The 22,537-nt window shown below is 41.4% G+C and overlaps 1 protein-coding gene across 2 annotated transcripts in view; it reads left to right on the plus strand.

The window, feature by feature from the left end:
• Window positions 1-22,537, plus strand: part of IL1RAPL1 (interleukin 1 receptor accessory protein like 1) — a 1,649,761-nt gene that overhangs the window by 324,647 nt on the left and 1,302,577 nt on the right. The window lies entirely within an intron of this gene.

Below are 22,537 nucleotides of genomic sequence, written 5' to 3' on the forward strand. Positions count from 1 at the left end.
CACACCAAGTCACCTCTGCTGGGGCTTGAACCCAGATTTCCCCCGTGGTAGGTAGGAGTGCTGCCACACAGCCACTACCAGTGGCATGGTTTTAGCCTGCTAGGGGTCTTGGCCTTGCTGGAGCCCCGCCTCATGTTGAGTTGCCTGGCCTTGGATTGGAGGAGCCAGAAGCAGAGCTGGGAACCCCTGAGGTCGCTGCTCAGATCCTTCCTGGAGTTGGGGAGCCTCTCCTGCTGGCTGCAGCCTCTCTTTGGGGATCCTGGAGCCCAGTGGTGAGCCTCTCCTGCCGGCCGCACGCCGCACTGCTAAGGGTCCCACTGTTGCCTGCAGGTCCTGCTCTTTCAGGCTCTTCTGGGGCATTCCTCCTGCCCCACTGGCTCAGCTCTTGCCAGCTCTGTGAAACTCCTTCCTTGTTGTCCCTTGCTGGTCTCTTCCCTGAGTCAGCCCATGCTGCCCCTTTTATCTCCCTCCAGGTGACCCAAGGGGCCAATCGGGACATGGAGGGGGGTAAGTCTCTGGGGCCTGATTGGTGCGGAAAGGGAATCCCAAGTCCTCCAATCATCTTTTACCCCTTCAAAACCCCTGGGCCAAATCATTACCAGAACGGTGAGGAAAGGGAATCCCAAGCCCTCCAATCACTGTTTGCTCTTTGAAAACCCCTGGGCCAGGTTACTGCCAGGCAGCCCGTTGCATGTGGACACAGCCTAAAAGGGCATTGGGTTACTAACATCAGTGATGTACTGCGTGCATTCTTGGACAAACAGCTTGTTCATATAAAAATGATGTTGTTTTACAGTTTTTACAGATATTCCAAGAATATCTGGGACATCTCTATAGTGTTGGAAAATACCTTGATTTTTTCAGCCCAAGAGAGCTACGATTCATGTCAATTCAGTAAATCCATTTATTTCTCTCCTCCCCATCCTTATGATATCAAAAGTATCACAACACCTCATAAGCATTTATCAACAAAATAATTCACATTATTACTATCTTTTAGACAAGTTAATAAATCAACAGATAACCCTTGATTTGATCTAAAGGAAGAGGAAGAGAGACTGATTAAACAAAATCTAGCTTCCCCTGCTACTTATACCAACTGAAATAAAGTAAATGGGATTTGAAGTGTCATTTCAGTGTGTCAGAGGTGCCATATAAACAGCTGTATTACTGATGTCAAAGCATTTCCACAGTCTCTCTAGGCAATCTGTTCCAGTGCTTTATTACCCTCCTAGTGAGAGAGTTTCCCTAATATCTAACTTAAACTTCCCTTGCTGCATCTTGAAACCATTGCTGCTTGTTCTGTCATCTGCCACCACTGAGAACAGTCTAGCTTCATCCTCTTTGAAACCTCCCTTCAGGTAGTTGAAGGCTGATATTAAAACCCCCTTCAGTCTTCTCTACTCCAGACTAAACAAGCCCAGATCCCTCAGCCACTCCTCATAAGTCATGTTCCCCAGCCCCCTAATTATTTTCACTACCCTCCACTGGACCCTCTCCAATTTTTTCATATCCTTTCAGTAGTGGGGGGCCCAAAACTGGACACTGTATTCCAGATGTGGCCTCACAACTGCAGAATCGAGGGGAAGAATCATTTTCCTTGATTTGCTGAGAATGCTCCTCCTAACGCAGGCCAGTATGCCATTAGTCTTTTTGACAACAAGGACACACTGTTGGCTCATATTAGGTTTCTTATCTACTGTAACCTCCAGGTCCTTTTCTATAGTAGTGCTGCTTAGCCAGTCAGTTACCAGCCTATACTGGTGCATGGGATTTTCCATCCTAAGGACTATAGTTTGTATTTGTCCTTATTGTACTTCATGAAATTTCATGTTTCATTTTTTTTTCATTTGATAACCAGCAAAAGATCTTCAGATATCAATGCATGTAGAGCTTGTATGCAGTATCTATCCAATGAAAAGGCAGAAAGATTTTACATCAAAAACAAAACCCACTGCTCATTTTAAATCAGTGATTGGCACATGCCTGATAACAAAAAAGACAGCAACTGTAATTATCTTTTGAAAGGACTTAAGTGTTTGAACCATGCTCATTCCAATTTTTTCTTTTATCCAAGAGACTTTAAGGTGTATGTGGACACATCTGTACAAGCTGACTGAGAAGTAGATAGAGATTTCTTTTATCAATATATAATAATTTGTCATATGAGTAGCATAGTACTTGTTAACTCTAAGCAGATAAATATATTGGTCAGCCTTTCAGCAGAATATGGGTAAGTTGTTTTATTGCTGTTCGTTCAGTTGGCTTAACATTTTTTCCACAAGCTGAACCAGGGAGTTCTCTTTTGTCTGACAGACAGTTCAATAGAAACATCAGAAGAACATGAACTGTACTTTTTCCCCCCCACAAGAAGCTGATTTTGGCATTTCTACTCACACATTTTATTTCACAAGTCACCCTATTTGACTTTATGAGACCACTCAAGGAGAAAGGTGCTGTTCAATGTGAATAAGAATGGCAGGCTGGCCCCTAAATGAACTGGTTTAATATGTACTGAACTGTCTAGTCAAAACAGAATTCCTCTGTCCAGTCTCAGTTTGTAGAAAAGCTGTTACCCTAGTGAAGGAACAGCAGTTTATGTTTCTGCTTGTCCATCAGTAGCCATAGTTGTTTATCTATATGCAAGTTTTATTTATGTTTGTCTATATAGACTATAGATATAAGTATATATAGAATAAATAGGTAGTTTCACAAAAATTGGGCTCTGGCCATTTAGTAGCTATTTTTCCATCCCATTTTTCTTTTTTTTAAATGACTTGATTACATTTAAGACTCCTGAGGCAATAATCTGGTAAATGGGATTGTATATAGAAAGTGGATCTATCCCATTCCATCTTCTACTGCTTGTATCTATATGTTGTGTTTTATCATCTACTTAGATTGTAAATAATATTGTAAGATTAGATTGTCATAATCCTATTCCTTCCCACTCAAGTCTCTGGAGAACTGTTACTGTAACAAAACAGTCTTTGCCATAAAAGTAAAACTAATATAGCATCGTACTTTGGCACTTAGGGACAGATTCCATTTTGCCAACTGGGCATATAAATGGATCTGGGTGTGTATATGCAATAGGGTTGTGCGAAGCTTTGGGTGCTGATTCGATTTGGAGGAGATTCGGACCAATTGGGTGGCTGAATCTCTGAATTCAAATTGAATCAGGGGACCAAGTAAAAGGTCTGGATTAATTCAAAGCTCTCTGAATCGATTCAGAAAAGATTCAGAGAGGTTCAGTGATTCAGGCAGTCCCCACTGGCTGCAGCAGGGAGCTGGACCCAGACTCCATGCTGGTAAGTAGGGGGAAGTAGGGGCTGGAGGAAGGGAAGAGGGGACCATGGGGAGACACCTGCCAGGCCCCACCCCCTGCCTGATCCCCAGCCCCCCTGAGTGCTCTCCGATCCCTGCCTGGTCCCCCAGTGCCCCCCTACAATGGCTGCCCCTCCCAGCCCCAGCTCCCAGTTGTTTTAAAAAAAAGCTCCTACTCACCAGGTGCTGCCAGGCAGGGGGAACAATCCCCACTGCCCCGTGCTGTGGGAGGGGACTCTGCCATGAGTCCCTTGACCCTGCCTGCTCTCCCAGGCCCCCATGGCTGCCCTGTCCACCCCACCTCCCAGCCCCTTAAAAAAAACAACCCCCCCACAAACTCACCAGCTCCTGCAGAAGCCTTGGGGCTTCAGGGTACTCGTGGAAGAGCCCCACCATGCAGGGTGGGGCAGTGGCGGGCAGCAGGGATTGCACCAGTCCCCCCCACCCCCCAGCTGGGCAGGAGCTGGGGAATCCAGGGGTTTTTGAGGGTTTTTTTAAGGCCTAGGAGTTGTGGTAGGTGGGGCAGCCATGTGGGGGCTGGGAGAGAAGGTGGGGGTTGGGGGGCTCATGGCAGAGCCCCCCCCATGTAGCGTGGATCACTCCCCCTGCCTGTCAGGAGCCGGCGAGTGTAGGCTTTTTTTTTTTTCAAAGAGCCAGGAGCTGCGGCAGGCAGGGCAGCCAATGAGAGCAGGCAAGGGACTGGGTCTGTGTGATTTGGAGATTCAGCTGATTCAGCTGTGACTGAATCTCCAAATCAGATTTGGCTGAATCAGTTCAGAACAGTGATTCAAATCACCGAATTGAATCACTGTCCCCCAAATCAACTGAATCCAAATACAAAGCAAATACTAGCTGCTTTGCACAGGCATAATATGCAATTCTGTTTAACCCTGCTTGAGTCCCAGCATGATACAAAAACTGGGTGTCCTCTTCACTGTCTTTTTTGTGACTCTTTTGTAAGAGATAGGTAGTAATTATTCCAGAAGTAGATGCATTGATAGATTAAAGGGACTTAGGAATGGTGAAATAAAATTACATTTACCTGCCTAAATAAACATCCATGCCTGCTAGGTGAAATAGAATCTGGATGGCCCTTAAAACCCAAGTTCTATTTAGATACCTAATAAGTAGAATAGGATCTTGTCCTTGTGTTTAAGATTCCTAGCAAAATGGACTCCCACTCCCCAGTTAAGAGGGACCAGTATTATTTTGTTTTATATGGCAGTAGTGTGCATGAGCTCTAAACATGGACCAGGAACCCACTGTGTTCAGTGCTATACAGACACAGGGCAAAAAAATGGATCCACTGCCCTCAGGGATTTACAAACAGAAGACAAGATGTAGAGGAACTGCATTAAAAAAAAAAACAGTAGGCCAATACTGGTCAGCATGATAAGCAGTGGATAACTATTAGTAGCTGTTTGTCAATTGTTAAGCTTCTTTTGCAGATGTCACATTAAAGAAGAGTATTCAGGAAAGTTCTTAAGAAATACAATGAAATAGCTTTGCAACCGCTTATGGATCTCCTTCCACATTTGAGGGACAGCATGGGAAAAATCACAAAGGTACTTGTTAGAAAGCATAAGGGGTACTGAAGGCTGGCATTTCTCTAGCATGGAAGTAGGAGCGGACCTTCCAATGATGTTTGAGAGATGATATGTACATTGAGGGTACACTGTGAAGGACTTGGAAAGTGAAGACAAATAGTCTGTATTTGATGCAGCGGAGTTAGGTATAGATTCTCCCACAGTACAGAAAAAGATATAAAAATAGGAGAACGTAGGAAAGAAAATATAGGATACTAGGGACTAGATTCTGTTTCAGTTTACTGGACACATAGGTTGACTTAACAGTTTAATTCTTTCCCACCCTGCTAGTCCTTAAAAAATATTAATGCAAAATGTGGTCTGCCTCCTTGCTGCTGTTTTGTGACTCACCCTCAAGGTGCAGTGGACAATGTGTTACAACAATAGAAGCTTTAATGGTTTTCCAGGGCCTCAAGCAGGATGGAATGGAATTGTATTTTAAGTGCCTTAGTCCACTTTGATGCCCAGTTGGCCTTAGGTTTTGTGTAGTACTAAAAAAATATACCTTCTCAATTGCTCTTATGGGGTTGCAATCTAGTCTTAAAACATCACTATGTTTCTTGATGAGTATTTTATTTTTGTTGCAGTTTTTTTCTTTAAACAAAGGCGTGATAATATTTTTGCTATCTTTGAAATGATAGCCACTTACTTCTTTTTCGCAAAAAGTTTTATCAAAGCCTTGTGGTCTACAGAAACATCTTCATGAATTATTACTTCTCTTGAGGCCATAATAGAGATTCTCTTCATAACAGAATGCACAGAATTTTTTTTTCTTTGGAAAATGGAAAGATTTACTTCAGAGTACAGCTAGATCATTTAGAAAATCTCTTTGAACTAAGAAGAATGTGAGAAACAGAAGAAACTGGTTAAAAGAATAGTTCCTTGAAGATGGCTAGTTTTTTTACTAAAAAACTTTTCACAGAAAAGCTGGACTTCTAAAATGGGACCATCATTCAACACACCACAATTTAGTTGAAAAGCTGGTTCAGTAGCCAAAGTTTCATCAATGCATTTTGTTTTGCATTAGTCCTTCAGTACTCTTGTCTCTAAGTGGAATTAGTTACTGTTTAGAAACATAAAACAAAATAAACAAATGTTGACCCCAAGAGAAAAACATACTAGTATGTATAATTTCTCATTAGTCTCAAATGTCCTGCTACACTAGAAAAAGCAGCTACTTAGTATTTTTTCCCCTTTTAGTTTGCTTTTTCTGTTAGAATTATATACTTGGTTAAAATTTATAAAACCAAATCTGCTTTTTTTAAAAAAAATGGAATGCATCCTGAATTGATGTGAATCGATACAATTTCTGTTGATGAGAATGGAGTTGAATCAGTTTACACCATTAAAGATCTGGCCAATAAGATTCTCAAAAAATGTATTATAGGAATGAATTTATGATCAAGAAAAGTTAATGTTTAATGGGTTATCACATAGGGCTGAATGATTTTAGGTTATGCACTGAAATAATGGGAAAGATATTCTTAAATTACCCATTGCTAACAATAAGCCAAAAAATATTTAGGTGTAAAAACTGAAATGAAAAAGTCCTGATTCTAAGGTAAGAAAAACCAAAGTGAAAGAGGAATTTATATCACATCTTCTTTAGCTGAGAACTCTGAAATAAAATCTACTGAGCCAATGGGGCAAAAAATTACTTCTGCTAAATAGTGAAATACGCCTAGTTTCCTATTTCCACTCTCTCCAAAACTCCAGTCAGATGGAAATCTGCAGTTTTAGTCTTGTTTTCTAACTTCTGCTCTGTTAGCCAGAATGCCACATCTTCTGTGAGATAATGAGTCCTTATGTCATGTACTAATTCTATATCTATGGATTTTAATCTTTACCTGTGTATAGAATTGATAAGGTTTCTTTACCGTATCTGTGTTGATAAAGAGGTCCTAGGATTTGGGGTAATATTTTGCTTGAATCACGTGTAATTAAGTTGCAACTAGCTCATGAGAACCAAATATAATGCAGTTGTGTAAGATCACAAAGGAGATACTAAATTGTTTGAGTTTCAGCGTGGCTCTTCCTCCTGTACAATCAGAAGGAGGCACAAGATCAAGGGCTGTGATTTAATTAGGTTACATCTTCATTAACTTATCTCACCTGGGAACATGTAAGGCAATGACCAGACAGAAAAGATCATGGTTCCTTCCTCACTTGCGAAGAATAGTCTTATGTTTCCAAACTTGTGATCCTGGTGATGGTACCGCAACTTGGGGTGGGACCCATCTTATTCTCTCATATGGGATTCTCTCGGGGGCTGCGAGAAACAGATTACTTCCTTGTTATACCAGACATTTGAAGTCCAATTCAGCTTCCTTTGGGATTATCATCCAGTAAGGTCACTTTCTTTTTTGGCCCCTGGAAGCTGAAATCTCCTGCAAAGTATGTATAGGGGACATCTGCCAGCAGGTTGAGCTAGCATTTAGTTTTGCTGTCTGCCCCAAATTCCCAGTCAGTTTCCTAGAAAATAAATTCTTCCTATTTTCTTCGAAGTGAGAGAAGTGTTTACTGTGATCAGATATTCAATATAATAGTTCACCTTCTTTACCTCTTGCTCAGATCTTCTGGCCTTGTGAGCTATGGGGGCCAGACAGCTCTCTGCCATAGCCCCAGATCCACCATTTGAGATAAGTTAACATTTAGCACTGGGGAAAGTTCTGGATTTCCTTTAATCCCCTTTCAAAATACCCAGTTAGTTACACTAATATGCACAGTAACCACGTTTCATAGTTATTGCTTAGAAGTCCAGGAGTGGGAATCAGGGAGTCATAACACAGAATACCACTGCAGAATTTCCTTACCATCAAGGCCCAGCTGTGAACCTGAATTGGCAGGGCACTTGAAGGCCCAAATAACAACTCACTTGGCCTGTTAGCTTCCATCTGGAAATTAGATGAATAAAAAATGTCCCTGTCCCCTTATTGGAATCTGACTCAAAACTGAGCGTAATCTACATCTTGTATACATTTGAATCAGTAGTGTAACTGAGGCAGGAAGAATGGGGCAGCTGCCCCGAGTGCCAGCTTTTGGAATGGCACAAAAACATCTGCAGCTGCAGGAACAGCTGATCTTACCACTGTGATTGGCATCAAGACAGTCAGCACTGCCTTGTATGTCACATGGCTGCCTCTTGTGCAGATGCCTGGCTATGCCTCTGATCTGAATGCCTATAACTGATCACTTATATCCATGAACTCTTATTCTTAGGTGGGCCTCTGATATCTTTTTAAATGTATGCAAACAAAATTCACTAGCAAGGGAAAAGAGACACATTTGTGTCCCATTTTTGAGACTTCCCCAAACTGCAATTCTGTGGGGAAATAGAAAGAGGGGATCATCCCAGGCTAGTCTTATTGCTATATCATTCCTAAAAATAACACCACCAGGAATGTTGCCATGAACAAGGATTCCTCCTGGTCTTGTGACCATATATTGTGAAGGCCTAATTATAGCATATATTTTGAGGCCCACCTACTTCCAGATCTGACTATTCCTTTATCCAAAAGGAAATTCTGTCAAAGTGATTTAGCAACAATTCCTACACCAATAAAACCTCCATAATTATTTCATTTGTGATGATCTGGCTGTGAAAGGAGATTCATATCAGAGCAACAGGATATATATACCTTTTTAAAGAGTGTCCCCTCTCAATTTCCCTTTAATTCTCCTTTCTCAATCTAAGGCAGAGAAGACAGCCTTAAAAAAAAAAAACCAGCCCGCTGTGACTTTATCTTTGCAGTGTCAGGAAATATATTATTATAACCTCTAACACAATAGTCCTCTTAGAGCCGGAGTGTTTTAATCTCAGTGCAAATAATAATAATTAAGCATATTCTTTAGTCAGGGTTCACTAAAACCATATTTCTGAGGGGATGTATTCATGCTTCCTATTTCAATCTCTTTCTTTCATTTCTCCATATTCATTGCACTCTATAAATTATTGATTCAGATCATGTGCTGTTTTTCTCTTGAATGCATCAAGGCTTAATGCATCATCTAGTCAGGGTTCATTTGCTTATGCTGAAACTTCTTCATGGAATACTCATTCAGATGAACCAAGGGCATCATTATTGATTAATGGTTTCAAGCAGAATGCTTTCAGATTGTAACAATATTTTTGCGATTCTGAGTGATGTTTATGTCACTTGTAATGAAATGCTTAAGTCTGAAGTTGCCTATGTACAATCTTGTAAATGAGATAAGTTGTGCCTCTCTCTCTCCCTCTCTTTCTTGCTTTTGGGGGAAAATAATCCAACAAATGAGAAATAAATCACCTTAAAACCTAAACAGATTTTCCCTAAGAAGCCTGATATTGTGATAATTTTTATCAGCATATAGGTGGTGAGGTTGCTTTATATTTGAGCCCAAATGAGCAAATCCCCTGATATCAAAATATCCAAATGGTGCTCATTGGCCCGTGTCTAAGCTATCTGTCTTGCCATGCGCACCAGCATACCAGATTACATAGGAGCTGTGCTAGTAGAGTGTGTTCTAAGTGTTGAACCTCACTTGTGTGACTATCGTCAGTACTCAAAAAACACTTAGGGTCAGTTGTGCAAAGACCACTGAATGTATTTAACATTTAAATATATTTATTTAGTGTGCAAGTAGCTCCATGTTGAAGTTGAAATCAATGAATCGTTGAATCCATTGGACTGCTCAGCTTATAAAAGTTGAGACTATGTATGTAGGCCTTTCCAGGATTGGGTGTTTGTTTAGATTTCCTATTTGCCCTTCCTCCTTTTTTATATCTAGTTAGAATATCTAAAGCATCTTCAGGTCAAGGAATGTCTTTCTTTGTGCTTATGTATAACAGACAACATCCAGACTTGGACTAGAGGGCATTCTTGCAACCCGTGGCAGAAGCAATGTAGGGGGATAGTGGCAACTTCTGGCTGCTGGTATGGTGATGTAGCTTCAGAACCAGCTATCATTTTTCCATATCCACACTCCACCACATCAGCACCTGAGGGTGCTGCCTTAGTCATCCCTACCTTAATTATGCTATTGATCTGCAGTACAAGTAGTATTAATACTAATTTTGTTAAATTAATCCACTGAATCTAAACTGTTTCTACAGAAGATTCCCCTTTGTTTTTTTGTTTAAATGAGCAGACAATTCTATTATAAGATTTAAAAAAAAAATGTTTTTCACTTAAATTTTAAATAAAAATTGTACTCACACTCAAATAAATTACATCAAGTTGGCATTAATTGTTTTAATTGGGTTCAACAGAATGGGTGTGTTTGCTGATTAGGCTTCTACACTAGGGACAAACATTCAAAAAGCCAGAGCCTGAATAGTTTCAATCTTTGCAGTCTTAGTTTAACCTGCAAACTTTGAACCAATTTGCAGGTGAATAGACATTTACTTTTGATTTTGGAAATGGAGGTACATGAGTGCAGTGGCTCAGGCTAGAAGCTAGGGGGTACTAGAGCAGCCCTCCCTTCCCTTCAGCAGCAGCCACTTTCCTCTCTGCTCATGCTTGGGCAGTGAAGGGCCCAGCCAGAGCTGGCTGGCATGGCCCTGCTATCTGCCCAGGGCTGGGGCTGCTGCTAAGTCTGGGGATGAAGAGCTGCTGGGCTGGGGCTGTGGGGCTGAGCTGAGCTGGCCTGTAGGTGGTGCTGAGCAAAGATGGAGGGCCAGTCCAGGCTGGCCTGTGGGGGCCGGGCCCTTCCCAGTGAGCTGCGGCTCCAGCTGGGGCCACAGGGACTGTGCAGCCAGATTGATCCTGGCTCCCCATGCCCAGGACAGTCAGGGCTGTCATGGAGCCAAAGCCAGATGGGAAGGGCCCTTCCCAGTGGCTGCGGCTGTGTGAGATCCCAGCCTGGCAGCACAAGTGGGGGCTGGCTGGGTAGCAGGCTGCCTGGGTAGTTTGGAGGCACCAGCAGGCCCTAAGCCTGGCAGTCACCCACCACACCCCATGTCCTGTGCCGTACCTGGTAGCTGCAGCTGCATCACAAGCTGCGGGCTGGCTGGGGCCAGGTGGGCTGTTCTGCCCCATTTGCCTCCAGCAGCTGCTGCCATGGCCACTCCTGTGTCTCTGCCCCTGCCATGCTACACCCTGTTGTTCTGGGTGGGCAAGCAAAAAGCGTCAGCTTCGTGGCTTATCCCCAGGGCATGGAGATCTAATTCCAGATACAGCTGGGTGGCTGCTAGGCACTGCTCCACTGTTCCACCCTAGCCAGACAGACCTGAGCTGCTGCTGGGACAGGGGTCAGAGGGGAAGATTAAATCCCCCTCCCCATTTGCTTCAGGCTGCAGATGGGGGGGCTGACAGGGCTGCTACACCCCAGCCAGGCAGACCCTGGCTGTGGTCCCCTGGTGGGAGAAGGGAGGAAAGGGGGAACAAGCCCCCTCCCTGCTCCCTTTTCCTCAGGGGGTCATGTCAGCTGGTGTCTGGCCACCTCTGCCATCTGGAGTAGACAGCACAGCCCAGCCCAGGGCTGAAAAGCATGCTGGGATGCTGGGGTACTCTGATTTAACTTAAATCAGGAAGAGATCTGGGACAGAAGTAGCATAAACCAGTTTGACCCAAATCAGTTAAGTCTGATACTACATTCAACCAGGTTTATCTTAAACCAGTTTTGGCCAATTTGAAACAGGTTTATGAGCACTGAATGTTTGTTCTGTTACAGGTTTAAACCAGTTTCTGATCATTTCAACTGATTTATGTGTAACTTCTGTCCCTAGCCCTAATAGTTTATTGGGTTCTGAGGTGCAATCAGAAATCTGAGTGCCATCAATTTGGTAGTGTAAGGTTTCCATTATTATTGTGTCTTGCCTACAGATAAGAGTAAGGTACGTTTACCTGAGTATTTTGAAACTTGCTATTTTTTTTTACTGTAATGTAGATACATTCAAATAAGAAATGCAGTTTGCATTGTCAATATATAAATATAAAGTCAACATTTGTGAATGAAATAGGGATTAGCACATCTTTAAAAAATCAAATAGAGTGGTTGAATGTTTTTCAGATGGTGAAATATTTTGCAGGTAAAAAAACAGACGTTCAGTTTATATATTGTTCTCATTTGTTGTGTGCGCTAGAGTTTGAATCTTACATTTTTTCAGTATCTCATTTAAATAGTACTACTTCTCCTCAAAACACTTTTTAAATCTGTTCTTTTCCCCTCAACCTCACCACTTTTTAGCCCACTAACCATGCTTTGAAGATGCCTTAAGTCCAGCATCTGAAGTGAAATTGTAATTTTCCAGTATCTTTACGATCCCCTTTCCCAATGTTTCCAACTTGACTACTCTTAATACTTTTAGCTCTATGAAGGCAGAGAAATCACCTATACACATTCAGTTCATAAGTCTGTGGACTGCACTTCAATGGTGAAAGCCATTAGCCTTTATTTCAGTTCATATACTGTCTTTGGGTTGTTAAGAAAATGAAGTATGCCAAGGCACCAGGTACTGAAGCAAGGTTCACAACTGTGTATGTGTATGTGGTTCTGACACCAGGGGGTGGAAGTGAGCATTAGGTTGGCAGATCTCAGTTGGCAAGTTAAGGGTAAGGTTTTCATCCATGCTTTGGATGATCCAGGGGAGCAAGGGGCCAGTTGACCTGTGGCTGAGAGTTTTTTTACTTTTCTGCCTTTCATTCTCCCTAAAACATGATGTCACAAACCCACCTGCAGAGTGGACCCAGATGCCTTAGTTTCTCTCTTCTGTTCTGTCACTTGTCTCAAGGAACAGCTTAAGGTTTGCCTTGGGATAATTCCTTATCTCCACAAACCTCAGCCCCACTGCCCTTATACTGGACCTTACAAATGCAGCAGAGGAATCTCTGCTGTCCCAAAGTAGCCTCCCATTTAGGTTGTGAAAGAAATTTTAGATCCCCCTTTCTGTAGAAATTGTAAGCCTGGAATATCACTCACCCAGAGATCACTCTTTCCATGCAATAATACAAGCAAAACTGCCTATAAGTTCAAAGAAAGAAGAGAAGTAAAGTTTCTTACTCTTGTACGTGGCAACATGTTAGCCCTCCTGAGAATCCTGCCAGTATCACCAGAATTCAGCCTTCCTCTTGATTCTGCTAGTCCTGACTGCTGGGGATCTTGAACCTCTGAAGCCTGGGATTCAAAGACCATGATTCTGTCACAGATAGACTCTAAAATACCTCCCTGCCCTCATCATCATTATTCTAATTGCTCATGAGTCATGAAATCCTTTAGAAATTTATCTCCCTAGGACACCTGGTATTCCTTTGACCTGTTGGGTCATATTTCTCTTAAGACTTTGCTATTGCATAGTTGATTTTCCCATTATGAGCAGACAATAATTTGGTTCCTGTCCCACCATGGAACCTGCTGTGGCAGTTGTCCTTGCCCTAGTATCAAATATCAAAATTTACTTATCAGTTTTGCCTGCTGTGTGAAGTGTGAAGGTTTTTTTGGCCAAACCTTGATGAAAATCCTAAAGATACAGATGGGCAGCATAACATATTCTATACAGTGATAAAAAGATAAATGGATATGGCATAACATTGGCTTTCCAACAAGACCATAAATGGTACATCAATACAACAAACACACAAAAAAAATCTTCATGACACTGTATGAACTCTAAAACCATAGTGAATTTATAACATACAAGTTCAATAAACTTCCATAGCCTGCAGTTGACAAAACTGGGGTGTGCTTGCCTGACTTTCAGTGACCAAGCAAGAAGAGTGCTTAGAATCACACTTGGCTTCCCAGGAGCTGACCAGGGGGCATAATAAGGAGAGTCAAGTAGGGAGTGAAAACTCAGCTGCTTGTTAGAGAGAGCTTGTATTGAGTAAGTTGTGTGAGCTCATTGCCAAAAGCACCAACAAAGGGGAGTGCCAAAAAAAGGGATAGTGGTGTTCTGGCTGGTTCCAGCAGTGAAGAGGGAAGGGGTGGGGGTTTAAAAAAAATGCAGTGCGGGATACTTGGAGGACTGGCCAGAACCATGTCACAGAATGTTTGACGTATACACATAATACTGATATGATGTATGTACTGTGAATCAGTTCAGATGAATACCTGATTTTCCAGGTACACTTCCAAGTGGTTTTAAAATACTTTAGCAGGCTTGTACATCAGGCTACTTCAGGTGTAAACCACCTTTAAACTGGTCTATCACGTGTCTCTGTGCCCTTTAGAAACCAGTTTTCTATATGCTGAGAGAGAATTGGAAACTACCAATCTCCAGTCCCACAGAACAAGAAGCAAAACAAGGGAGAAGATGTTTTACAATGATCTGACAAACTCTATCCCCACAAAAGCAAGGTTCCATATTATTAGCAAGTTTTATGATTACTGCCTGATGTATATTCTTTCCAAGGGTAGGGACGGACATTTCTTCATTGATAATTATAAATTGGAAACCACTCTGTTTTTGTTACTGTGACAATTTAAATCCTCTAAAGTCATATAGATTATACTGAAATATATTCCAATATCAGAATTTGGATTTTCTCAGCCTACCTCTGAGCTTGGTGCAGTACATAGCTAAATATTAAAAGCAAACCTTTCTTTGGTTTATTATACTGCTCAATAGTTAGAGGGTAAAAAACAGTGTATGAAAGAGAATCTTTCGGGCTATGAAAGCTCATTTTGAAGAAGAACAAGAACTTCCATTTAAAGTGCTATGCTCATTTTTTGTATACAGGCATTTTGCTCTTTGTGTGTCTGCATACACACATGCCTTTTCATTTAGAAGCCTAAATCAAATATACATATGAAAAGTGATAAGCCATCTGTTTGTTATTTAAGCTTCTGACTCTGTTTAGATTAATATTAGAGTAGTACTAGGACATTTAAATCTTAGCCATCTATTTTAAGGTATGTGAATATTTGAAATAATCTTGTTTTCTTGAGGTATTTCTGCTATCCTAGGATAGTAGCTTATTGAAACTTAAACTTCTTAAACCTTAAGAAATGGAAGTGTAAATGCAGGTAGTTAAGATAAAATTTTGTTACCATCAGGTCCATTTATAAAAACTTGCAATAGACTACACTGAAATAAGGGATTATTTCCTTTTAGAAGCTATGACCTCATTTGAAGTCTTTTAAATAACTCTAGTTAAGAAGCAATCTGGCAAACAGTGCATCAGAATCATTCATCAGCTCTTTACAAAAATAGCAGATACAGGGCAGTTCTATTCTTACCCATGGTACCTCCTGAATTCTTCAGGGCAGAAGATTTAGTTAAATCTCAGATTGATGTTTGAACCATCCTGAAGTGCCGATGATATGAAAACAACTGCTGTTCTTCAAGCACGTATTCGTTCTCAATCAAATAAAAAGTAACAGATGTTTAGAAATCCAAAATAAACTTAAAGTACTAGCAGAAATGTCAAGGACAAGCCTCTAAACATACATATCTAAGGGATCTATACTTCTGGATCCAAATTTTAAAGTGTGTCAGCTACGTTAGGAAGAAGAGAAATAGTTAAGAAATAAATTTCAGCTCCAGACCTGTTCACCGATGTTCATTTCCTACTGGAAATGGTTCCATAGATTTATATATTTGGAAGTAATTTTTGAAATGGAATCATTTTTACAGATAATACAGCAAATCTTTTGCTTACGTTAAATGTCTTGATCATAAATCTTTATTTCAGTGTTCTATGACACCTTGTTTTAATGATATAATAATACTGGATTAAAACAGAGTTCTTCTGAAAGTGCATATGACATTCACAGTACTACCCAACAAATCTCTTTTGACTACTTTTGTTGCAGTGAATACCAAATGAATTTATGAAGTGAAACACTTAGAAGCATCATTCTTTCTAATATATTCAGACAACGATTAATATCCTAATGTATCCTTAATGTACTAGTAACAATCAGGGGCAGTGAAGTTCCATTATATTTGGAAGTTGCAGCTAGAGAAATTTTGATTAGAGATAATGTACACAATTTTTGAGTGCAAACACTTCAGAGTATTTCTCCTCCCTTGGAGTAACTTAGTAATGCTTGTATTGCAGTAGTGCTCAGCCTCTGGCTGATGGGCCAGATCTGGCCTGCGTAGCCATGTTACCTGGCCTGTGGATCTCCCCATGGGTTTGAAAATTTGGCTGCATGGGAGCAGGGGTAGAATTAATTGTAGCTCCACAACTTCCAAATTTCCAGATTGTAGGGAGTCCTGTGGGTTGGATGATGTGGTCCTGTACACTAGATCAATGTTTCTCAACCTGTGGGTCATGACCCAAAAGTGGGTCACAAGAATATATGAAAGGGTCATGAACAAACTTTAAAAATGGGTCAACAAACTTAAAAAATAGATTCTCTTTTAAAGGAAAAAAATGTGGCAAACTATGGCTTTTCCCTTGCAGGCTGGCAGAGTTCCAGCCTGCAATGGGGTGTTTGGGCCTGCTTGGAGACCCCTATCCTCCACACATACCACCCCCCACCCCACACACTTGGGGGCAGGGGGCAGCAGGTCAGCAGTGAGGGACACTAGGTCAGGACTGGCCATCAATGTTTACAAAAGGATCCTAGTACAAAAAAAGTTGATGACCACTGCACTAGATCATGCTAGCCTATGCAGGATTGGGTCAATGTGCAGTGTCAAATTGGCATGCAGCTGGATCTGATGCACAAGATTGGGCAATGTGTGATGTTGGGCTGGCACACGCAGTTGGGTCCAGTGTGCTGGTCTGGACCAGCATGTGGATTATTACTGTGAACTGACAATGCACTAGAACAGGCTCCCAGACTGCCCCAACACAGGATCTGGCCCACAGAGTGGACCTGTGCCAGACATTCAGCCAGGGGGCTGAGAAGGTTGAACACCAGCATGTATTGAATCTTTTTTAAGAGAACGGTGGGTGCATCTACACAAGATACTTTACTGCACAGTAGACTAATCTATTGCACAATAAAGTGTCGCTGTGTAACCATGCACAGCAACTACTGCACATTAAAATAGGCTAACATATGGTTTTCTACTACCTGTAAATACAGGTAGTAGATTTACTACACATTAGCTAATGTGCAGTAGTACATGGTTACAAGCCTAACTGGGAGCAAATTGCTTCTGGTCAGCCCAGGCAGCAGGGGGTGGGAAAACTGTCCCCTCCCCTGGGCAGCTGCTTGCTTCTCAGCCCCAACTCCAATCAGAGGATTGTAGCCAGGGCTGGGACACTGATGCCTTCCTTGGCAACAGGCAGCTACCAGGGCCTGGCTCTAATCTCAGAACCAGGCCCTGGCAGCCGATTTTTGCTAGGGAAGGGGACAATGTCCCAGCCCTGGCTCTGATCTCAGAGAGGGGATTGGGCAGTAGACAGCTGCCTGGGATGGGAGGCAGCTGTTCAGAAGTGGGATGGCTCTCCCCCACCCCTTGGAGCCCAGGCCTGACCCTAGGGCCCCCTGCCAGCCTGGGGCTGGCACCTGAGGAAGCCTAGAGGTCCCCCTGCCCACCATATGGGAGCAGAGCAGGACTGTAGTACCCCTGCCCTGAATTGCTCCCATCAGGAACAAATTTGCTCCCAATGGGTGCACATGTCAATGTGCTCCCAGGGAAAGCTTACTGCACAGTATTTTATTACACAGTAAGCTTCCTGTGCATTAATTCCATGTATAGACATGCCCTGTTTTAATCTTACTTTTAATCTAATGCAGGTTCAAACAGGAATAAATTAATTCAGGAAAATCCTGTGACCTATCTTGTTTGTTCTTTTATATAAGCTCAAACATATTAATTTGTACTCCTTTCTGACTTCAAACTCTAAGAATCTACTGCAGTTTATTGTAGGACCGGGTAGTACTTTATAGTATAACTATAATCTGCCAAATTTACTTTGCTTTCTGCCTAACTTCAGATTAAGACTGATATGTCTACCTTTCTGCAATTGCACTACCGTATCTGATCTCAAAAATAAAGGAGGTGCTTGAGGGTGGTGGAGAAGCAACTGTTTCATGCGCACATTTCTTTCTACATGAGGAACTTGATTATTGGTTACTTTGTATCTTTGGAAAATTTAAGATGAATACAGAAGTATGCTATTCCCTACTGGTTCCATTACTTGAGATTTTTTCAATATAAAAATGGAGATTTAAGGTTCTGCAGGTCTGACAAAATAAGATTCCCTCCCCTCTGCCCTCCCCATTTATATTCTAAGACTGTTCTAACTCCTCATCCTGCCTTGTACATGCCTAGCTAATCTTTCCAAGAAGCATATTGGTGTGAATTGTGAAGCAGTGCATAACATAGTTGACAGGCTGATTTTCGTGCTTTTTTATAAACCTTTATGAATGATCTATGGGCTCCTTAAAACTGGGGGGTTTATTGGATATGTCAAGCTAAACTTAGACCTCCATATGTAAATCTCATTGATTTCTTTTTGTATCCCATTCTCCCCTCTTTCTCCCTCTAAATATTTTCCATTGCGTTAGTAGCCTAAGACTCGGGGCTTTCCCCACCCCAAACAGTCAAAAAAGCCTGTGGATGAATCAGTTCAATCTTTACAGGTTAGTTTAAGCTGCATAGATTGAACTGATAAGCAAGTGAACAGACATACACTTTTGATTCCGGAAATGCAACCACATGCCTGCAGTGGTTCAGGCCAGAAGCTGGGAGGTGCTAGAGCCCACCTCCCTGATCAGCTGGAGCAGACAGCCTGGGCTAAGGCTAGCCTGCCCACCCTGCAAAGGGTTTTTTTTTGGGAGGGGGATGTGCAAGGCATTCTGGGATGCTGGGGGACTGTGAATTAACTTGAAGCTGAAAGAGATCTGGTACAAAAGTTCAATAAACTGATTTAACCTAAATCAGTTCAGTCTGATACTACATCCACCAGGTTTATCTTAAACTGGTTTCAGCCAATTTGAAATCAGGTTAGGTGCACTGAACTTCTTTTGTGCTACAGATTTGAACTAGTTTCTAATCACTTAATCTGGTTTATGTATAATTTCTATCCCTAGCCATAATAAAATTCCTACCATTCTTTTTCAGTTCACTTCATTTTAAGAACTGGAGGTCTGAGAAAGTAGCAGGGGGTCAGTTTATTTCACCATTTCATAACTTAAATGTTGCAACTGAAGGTATCTTCGGCTATAATATCAGAAGTTAATTAATTTGAAGGTCTCATAGAACCTGTTCCCATGGTGAATAACAATAACAACAAGCTTTGATTTGCCTATGAAACCCAGTTAGAAACTAAAAATAAAAGGCAATTATAAATTGCATCTTTTTATCTATTTGAAGGAATTGATGTTTTCAGCCTAGTTAGGACAGGGTAAAGTTGCACATTACCCTTAGACCATACTAAAACTGTGGAATGGTATGCTGTGTTAAATTTAGAACATGCTCTGAGCAGTCAAACAAAAAAATACTGTTTTTCTTGCCTGCATAGTTCTTACTTGCCACTAGAGGCCTAGCAAGTGGGTATGGCTAGGAACCAGCATGGTCAGAGGCTGCAAGTGATATATCTTGGGATGCTGGAGGACTGAAGAGTGCTCATTTTATCTCAGTGGAGAAGACGGAAGTTATCCTAACCCTATCTTAGGTATAACAGTCCTGAGTTAACCCTTGCTTGAAGCAGCATAACTTTGAAATTCTGAGAGGGCACTTAGCGTTAGTTAACAGGCTTTAATGTGCAAACTCTTGTGCTTTAAATTCTCTTAGTATGGTCTAAGTAGAAAATGCAACTTCACCCTCACTGTAAAGTTTGAATACCAAACCATATGATCAGTGGTAGTCTTGTATAGTTTTCTTTTCATACCCTATATTTCCCCCCACCCCCTAACCAGAACACATACCTATTTCTCCAGGAAAATGTGTCCTGGAGTGTGAGTCCCAAATAACATAACTGTCATAAAGGATCATACAAAACCTGTTCCTTATTCATCATTGAGTCCACCTCTCAATAAGGTTAATATAATGGCTTCAACTAATCTTTGTGGAAGCTGAATCAAACTTCCAAACAGTCCAGGAAACATAAGATAGCTCTTCCTGAAACAAAGACTTTTCCCATTGCAAAATTCTTCCTTTTTAAAGGCTACCCTCCTAAATGAAGACCAGCTAATATTTCCTCCTTACAAGACATAAAGCCCAATTCTCTTGGTGTGTAGCTGTTGTGGTGAGGTATGTAGGCCCTTTCACCCAGATATTCTGAAAACATCTGAATCTTTGTCATACTCCAGTTAACTTTTTCTGGATAGCAGATGATTTAATATCATATTAGGAAGAGTTGTAGATGAAAATATGGAATAGAAGATTTGCTAAGTAAAGGAATGTTGAAGACCAGCATTTGTGCCTGTGAATGACAAAGCTTCATGACAGTTGCTGTCATTATGAGAGTTTTAGCTTAAATGTTAACAACAAGACACCGTGTGACAATAGATTGTTTTAAAATGTTTTTCTAAGCTTTTTTTCCAGGGGTACTAATTTTATATTGCATTTCCATAATGCACGTGTTCATGTATGCTCTTCTTTTACTGTATTTACCCAAATCCAACACAAATTGGGATTTTAGCCTCCCACACCTTCCAGTAATTAGATTATAGATTATAAATGATAAATTTGTTACAATTTTCCATGTATAGAATCTAATTAGTGGAAGGTCATCTTAAATTCATCTTCTCCCCCCACTCCACTGCAATGTCAGGGAAAACAGTGTCAGGGAGCAAGGGCCAGACTCTTGCCTCTTGCTTCCCTGTGCCTTGTCCCTTATTCCTGATCCCCTCTGCTGCCTGCCTCCCACCAAGCATCCCCACACCATGTGCCTATCTACTTCCTGCTCCTCTGCGCCTGTGCCTGCCTGCCATGCCTGTGTCTGCCTTCCCCATTTCCTACTCCCCCTATAACTTGCAGTCCATCACCTGCTCTCCCCTCTAACCTTCCTCCCCACCAATTGCCCCTCCTGCTACCTTCCCTCCTGTGCCTGTCCCCTCCTACTCCCTTCCCATCCCACTTACCCTCCACTCTAGCCCTGCTTCTCCAAGCCCTGGCCTAGCCTTACCCCAGCCTGGCTAGGGAGAAGCAGTGGCAACTCCTGACCAAGTCTTTTTCTGCCCTCTCTCAAGCCACACTCTCCCTCCCCTGTCAAATGAGCCATTCTGGCTCAAAGCAGATGGCAGCTCAGTTCTGGCTTCCTTCCTAAGCCTGTGGCCAAAGCCAGAACTGAACCACTGCCTGCCCTATGCTAGTACTTGAATGCAACTTAAGGATCTTTCGCCCACATGGTGACTGAGGAAATAACCCATCTTATATTCAAATAACTAGGGTATTTTGCCTTTGTTTTACATTTTGTTGCAAGGCCTCCGGTTATTCTAAGTGGCATACTGGAGTGACTTGGCTATTAAGCTAAGAAAATTCAACCCATTCATACAAAAGAGTATGGGAAGACTGGGGCTGAAGTCCAACCCCATATCTAGGTATAGGGTGGAAATTTGAAACATAGCATCCCTTTTTCTGTTACTCATCACTTTGTGCTAGAGCCAGTGGATATGTCATACAAGATTATTATCTTTTCCTTTTGGTAATAAGAAGTGGAAGTTATATATACAAGTATAAATCTACAGTCTTAAAAGTTAAGTTCAGAGTGAAATCAAATTAAGATTATTATTTATACAATATTTTGGGATTTAGGCACTTAGTCCATAACAATCAGCAATGTTGTCTGTTTTGCATATTCTCCAAATCAGTGTATTTCTGTTGTCTGTTTTGCACTATACTCTGCATATCAGTTTATTTCTGAATGTGAAATGGCAATATGGATTACAAGGCACCACCTGAGTATGTAAGTGAGATGTGGCAATCATAGTCTACTGTGCCAACATTCTGTTGCTACTCAGAGCAAAACCAACAAAATGGTAGCTGCTGCTACTCCTGTGATTAATGTCCCATATAAACTCCAGCTGTTGCTCATGTGGTTGGCCCCTGTTGCAGCCAAAATGAGTGTTTTACATACCCATTGAGGAAATGTTGCTTATAAATACCTCTTCATTTACAAATCCAAGCTGCATTGTGCAAACATGTCATGTGTGTCCCTAAAGGTGAGAAATGTCTTTTTTTTAATTTATAAAAATAATTAGACCAGAGTAGGCCAAATGTTAGAGTTTGTATATATTCTCCATGGCTATTTTCAGTAAACACTATGGGCACTATTAAACACTAATAAACACTATGGGCATATTTAGTACTAAATACACACTATTTAGTACTTCTAAAGGGAAGTACTAAATAACAGCACAGTAATAGCAGCACCGTAGCGGCACATGTTGATGTACCCTGTGGGCACATAATGGGCATAGAGAGATGTAGTTTGGAGAATGGGAAAGAAATTTCCATTGTTCCAACTTTTATACTTGTTTCAAAGGACACCTATACAACTGGGTGGGGAAAGAGTCACATTACCACCGCTGCACTGGAGTCATCAAAGGTTAAAATGAGGGCAGGGGTCCTGAGGCAGAATCCTTTTACGGGTACCCTTATATTTTTCTGTGCTATTAAAAGCTACAATATAGGCTCATAATAGTCTACAGATAAAAACAATTAAAACTGTAAAGTGTGAACAACTGGCATTCTGACAATGATCCAGATATAGTCTTTATAGTCTTTAGGTGTATAAGGTCATATTTATACACATCTTGGATTTGCATTTATTAGTAACAGAAATCAGTGATGGATT

This window comes from Gavialis gangeticus, unplaced genomic scaffold, assembly GCF_001723915.1.
Source record: "Gavialis gangeticus isolate Ggan-Ray unplaced genomic scaffold, GavGan_comp1, whole genome shotgun sequence".
Lineage (NCBI taxonomy): Eukaryota > Metazoa > Chordata > Crocodylia > Gavialidae > Gavialis > Gavialis gangeticus.